Source organism: Sylvia atricapilla, chromosome 10, assembly GCF_009819655.1.
Source record: "Sylvia atricapilla isolate bSylAtr1 chromosome 10, bSylAtr1.pri, whole genome shotgun sequence".
Classification (NCBI taxonomy): Eukaryota; Metazoa; Chordata; class Aves; order Passeriformes; family Sylviidae; genus Sylvia; species Sylvia atricapilla.
Genome location: NC_089149.1, coordinates 1,745,288 through 1,751,287, shown reverse-complemented (window position 1 = coordinate 1,751,287; position 6,000 = coordinate 1,745,288).

Sequence of the window (6,000 nt, the reverse complement as noted above, 5' to 3'; positions counted from 1 at the left end):
AGAGTTTGCTGTCCCTGGTCCTTTGTGCTGACAAAATGAGTGGAACAAGAAAAGAGAAGGATCTGAAGCCCAAAGGCCTGCAGGACCCTGTGACCTCTCTAGGAGATGAGTTTGGATGGGACCATTTAAAAGCTGACAGACCCAGAGCATGGGGACCTGTCCTGTTGGCCATTCCTTGATAAGATCCCTCTGGTTTAAAGTCACACTGAGGGTTCTGAGTTGAGGAATAACTCGTGGAGCTCACTGAATGGATCCAGTGGGGTGAAATGGGGATGAAATGCCATTTTAAGGGAAGGAAGGTGTGGAGCAGCAGAAGAAACCATTGCAAATTTGGACAGCAGCCCTGCCTCCTGCTTTGCCTGGGAGACAACTGTCCAATAATTTAGAATCCAGGAGAAGTTGTAGTGTCTCAGGAATACAGGACAAGGCTTTTCCAATAGCAGATAATTCGTGCCACCCAAAATGTCTCTGTGCCATCTCACTTTGGACAAGGAAAGACTTTCCTGTGTCTAACAAGTTCTAAGTGCTGCAAAGGAGAACAGCACCACTTGGAAGTGCTGTGTGCACATTAAACAGGATTTTTTCCCCATGTAAACAGGCCGTGCTGAGTTCTGTGCTGCTACAGTCAGGCTTTCCTCCACGTCCAAGAGCTCAGGTATCCTGTTTGGATTCTGGACATGCATCTCCTCACCTCCCACAGCCTGGATTAGCCAACTCGCTGTCATTTGGGATGTAAATTCTGCAGGGCGGAGGCCCTCAGCACACACCACACCGCAGGGGACCGTTTGCAAATGGAAATTCAAGGCCACTAAGGAGTGCAGACACATTCTGAGGGGAGGGGATTTTAGGGAACTGAGCCTTCCTTGTGTTTCGGTTTCTGCAATGTTCTGTTCCTGTGCTGTGCTGGGTGTTCCTGTGCTGCCCCTGCTCATCCTCGATGTGTTGGTGGCACTTGGACCGAGCCCTGGCACCTCTGTGTCCCCTCCCTGCAGAGCTTTCCCCCTGTCCTTGTCCCTCCCCAGGAGTCCCAATGGCACTGCCAGCTCCCCTGCTCTCCTTATCAGATTTCCCCAGAGGGTTTTTTTGCGTTTGCTCTCAGCCACTCCTTGGGTTTGGAGTGACCCAAGACATTTATAGCCCCATTCCATTGTTTGCTGGCAGGTCCTTCCTCCAAGCTCTCCCTTCCCACGATGTATGCAAACCTGCTGACAGTGCTTTGTGAGCCGTGGCTTTTGATGATTTTTTTTATTATTATTTCCTTGTTCTCCCCGTATTTGTCATCTGCTCCCTTTTAGTCTTACAAGGTGCTTTTATTGGTGCAAAGATCATCTTTTTGTCCTGGGCTTTTTTACCCCCCTTTTTTTTTTTTAACCTTTTGTTGACTCATTTTTACTTTGTTTTACCCTTTTTATTTGCCTGGCCCATGAGAAGTTTCTAGGCCTTGGATTTACCCCGATTCTGGCAAAATCCCTGCAAAAAAAAATAAAAATAAGTAATTTAGTGAGTTTAAGAAACCACCTGGCTCTGAAACCTGAGCCCCGCATATTGTTTGGTTTCAGCAATTACGGTTGGGAACAGCAGCAACGATTTTATCGATCCAGACAAAGGCCAATCTCCTGTGAAATTCTGCTTGGCTGTTAAAGGGTAACCGTGCCCTAGTCAATAGTTTTCAGTTATTTTATCTAAAGCACACACGTTTATCACTGAAGAATTTGAGTCTCTCAACCTCTCTCAACTCTCTGACTTCCCTTGAGAAGTCAGAGAGTTTTTATTTCTTACAGGGGTCGCCCCAGATTGGTGTGAAAATCCCTCGTATCATTTGGATGGAACACAAAATATAAAGGCGTTCTGCAAACAGCTTAATTAACAGATGATAAATTAATGTCTGGCTCCTCATGGGGTGGCTCAGGGCTGGATGCCTTTCTCAGCACAAGGGAATAACTTTGGATTGAAATCACATGGATTTTCCTTTGTTCAGGATTAACAGTAAAGGTTTAATTTACCTAAAATGTCTGTAGGTGGTCACACAATTCTTTTGTGCTCATCAGTAGATACACAGCTTGAATTCTCTGAAAAGGTGAAAAAAATATAGAATTACTAAAGAATTACTAAAGAACTTTAATTATTAAAGAATTATTAAAAATAAAAAAATTAATAGAGAAAGTGAAAAAGAAGAATTTAAGGAGTTGATCAGGAGGGGCAGTGGGGGAAGATAAACGAGAGCAAACAAAAGTAACGACCATGAAAAAGGGAAGTGAAAAGAAAAATAAGTGAGAAAATTCTCAGGCCAAAGTACCGAGCGTTGTAGATACACAGAGCAATAGAAAGAAAAAAAGAAAATATATATATAGATATATATCCTTTCCCAACCATTAACTTTGCACTCTGATGCAAAAACTGAGGCTGCTCTTCTTTTAAAATCAACATTTCATGTGTGCAAACCCTCCTGGTGCTCACAGGGGGAACTTCCCTGTGCTCTCCCTGAGCGTTCAACACTGAAGGCAGCGGTTTCATAGATAAAATAATATCAGACCCCAAAGATGATGCAACTTCGGGGAAAATACTCTGCAAAGAACCGTCTCCTCATACTGACTCTAAACAACATTAATCCTTAGTGTGGATAGTGAAAAATATTTAACATATTAAGGTGAAACGTTGTGGGAATGAATTATAGTTTCGAACAACTCTTCCATTTAACCTACACGGGGAAACTTAAAACTTCTTTGCTGTCAACCTACACTGAGCCTTTCCTTTTTGAAGCTCAAGGTTTTCCACTGAGTCATTTGGATCAGTGATTATTTAAAAAACCCATTTATTGCCCACGCCAGCGGGTAAATTTGTACAGGCTTTGTTTTCCTCGTGTGCTGCTGAAAAGCCCCTGTCAAGCACGAAGGAAAACCCGAGGCGAACACCAGAAAATTGAGTAACATTATTAAAACATAACTTGTATAAAATGTGTTTCCTCGCTGAGACATCTTGTGGTGTGCGAGGCTTCCTGCAGCTCGTCAAAACGAAACTATCGAGTTGCAAATTCAGACGGAGACCAGAGGAGCTCAAGAACTCTCTGGGAGGCTTAAACTACACAGCTTAAAAAATCGCATTTTTTTACACAAAATCTGCCTTACTACAGCGCTGATGGGTTTGTTTTCAGAGATTATTTTCCATTTGTGAAATAGAAATAGAAATACAAATACAAACACAAATACAAATTACTGCTCTTTAGGTAAAGCCCACATTCGTTTTCATCATGCATTAAGATGAAGTTTCACTGAAAATTCCTAACAATGAGTGATGGCCAAAGTGCCCAAACCAGCAGATTCCTAAACTGGAATTCCTGGGTTTTTTTCCACATTAAGTTGATTGTGGTTTAGAAGAGCCGTGGTGATCAGTTCATAACTCAAGTGAGATTGGAATATAAAGAGGAATAATGAGCATTCAAAGCAAGGGTTGGTCTCGGTGATCTGACAGAGGCACAGATTCCTGAAGCTGCTGAAATGCTGCGTGATTCAGGAAAATGATGTGCCCGTTCTCCCCCCTCAAAAGAAAAGCTGAACAGAAATATTATCATTTCTCAGACATCAGATAATCAGGGAAATCTCAGTCCTGAGCCTTGGGAGAATGGGGCTCGTTAGTGCTGCTGCTCAGAGCACTCATTTTCTCCATTACAGCGGAACAAAGAGAGATGCAAACTTGGAGTATTTTCGTTTCTCTGCTCAATACCGAGCCCTGAGCCTTTCAAAATTCCTCATTCAGTCATGTAGTCGAGTTTCCTTTCCAAATGAGCCTGAGACACAGCACTGACAATAGCAATCTGCATCTGGACATTTACATTTTTGTTGCGTCTTGGGTTTGATGCTGTTTTATGAGTTAAACTCTGCTCCCTGGAAGTGTTAACAGCCAGAAATAAGAGTTTAATGATGAGATGCTCCCAGAAATAAGAGTTTAATGATGAGATGCTCCCAGAAATGTCTCTGTTTTCATGATGCTCCCAGTGTTTCTGTGTGCCACAGCAAACACATCACCTAACACCTCACATCATTTAATTATCTGAGCACGTTGTGTAGATTAATTTCTCAAATACAGCTCAAATGATCAGCCTTGCATTTGGAAACCCGAGGAATTAAGGATGGAAAAGCAACTTCCTTTCCTGCAGAATACTGGAGTTCCCAGGCCTGCCAGCAGATGAGAAGTTTTCCTTTCCTTTTAGAAATCTTAATGAACTCATCCCAAACCAGCAGAGACAGAAGGAATTTTTGTCACTGTCCCACCACCAGCGGTGCTGCCAGGATTTAACATGGAAAAACCATAACCTTGGATCTTCCAGGGCACCTTGACATGGCCCATTTCAGTGACCATTTCTTCACTTTTTATCTCAACCAATCTTTTTTCCCCTGTCCTTTAATAGGAAATTGTGCTGGAAAGGCAAAGCAGCTGGGACACCAGCAGGGAAGTGCAGCTCCACAATCTGCTGATTGAGGATTGATTCCTCTTCTTCTTGGGCTATTTGCAGCTGATGGATTTTTGGGATCTACTCCAGCTCTGGTACCAAGGAACATTTTTGCCAATGGTCACGTCATGACCTATAAATTTGTCTGCAAAAGCTCTGATTTAGCGCATTAAAAACCTGAACATTTACAGGCTGAACTGTAGCAAAGGTACTAATGTACATGAAAGGCAGCCCCCCCAGTCGAATGCAGAACAAAATAAAAAGTGGTTTAAAGCAGAGTGGCTGAGATCAGAGCAGGCTGTGCCCTTGCAGAGGCAGCTCTGGAGCTCTGCTCATGCATTTGAAGCTGCCTGGCTCCTGCTCGGTGTCATGTGGGAGCCCTGGGCTGATTTCCTGATCACAGGAGCAGATGTTGGGCTGATGTGAATCAGCCAAGGGCCGCTGGAGCCAGGGCAGCTCCCCGCAGCCTGCACCCTCCTCTGCTGCAGCCTGTCCTCTGGAAAACACAGAACACCGGGAGTCACCGCAGGACTAATCCCGCGGCGGCTTCCAAAACAATAAAAATAAAAATCTCTCCAGGCCTTTAAGTAGGAAAGAAGTGCTCGTGAGAGGGCGTTCCACATTCAGAGAGGCTTTGTGGGACCAGATCCTCGAGGCAGCTGCAGAGTTCAGGCTGTGAGGACACGGCAGAGCCCAGGGACAGCGGGAATGAGGGAGAGATCCCAGACTAAATCAGCGCCATCAGCAGGGCCTTGGCTGCCTTAACATCTGAGAGGGGCCGGAGCAGCTCCAGGGGCTCCCACACCGCTGGATTAAAGGGTCAGGAATGTCATACTGGGATCCTGTCATACTGGGAACATTTGAAGCTGATTTTCCTGCTCAAGCCTGTGCAGTCCGTCTCTTTAAGAAACTGATTTTTAAAAGTGAGTTTTTAAGTATCACCCTGACTGAAGAGTGTTTTTCTCGAAGTGTAAATATTTATTTTTTTCTAAATAGGAAAAAAAAAATACAGTGTAGCCAGTGGTTCTAAATGAGCAACACCCAAGGGGAAAGATGCACAGGAGCTCTACAGCTTTTGAATAAAAATGTTCCCTCCACAAGGGAGTAACCCCTGAGCGAGTGTGAGCACAGCCTTGAGGCAGCAGAGCTGCTCCGGGGTCCTTGGGCCAAGTCTCTGATTCCTGCTCTCATCCAAAGCCCTTCAGCCAACTCCCAACAAAAATCCCCTTCAAACGTGGCTCTTGCAAAAGTCTGGGTTTGCACATCAGCTGAAAGATTATTATAAAATACCCTTCCCAGCAGTGGGCTGCTCCTTTGTTAATGCCAGCTACTCCATTTGTACAAACCCCGGATTAATGGGTGTTTTTCTGTGTGCAACACAAATCTTTGCAGCTTTACATAACATTTTGTTTCTTATAGGAGGGAGATAGGGCTATGAAAAGGAGGAGTTTCTTTCATCTAAGTCTACATTTGGTAAATATATTTTATATATATATTTACTGATATATTGGAAAAAAGCTCTCAGATCAATTCACATTATTACTCAGAAGAGG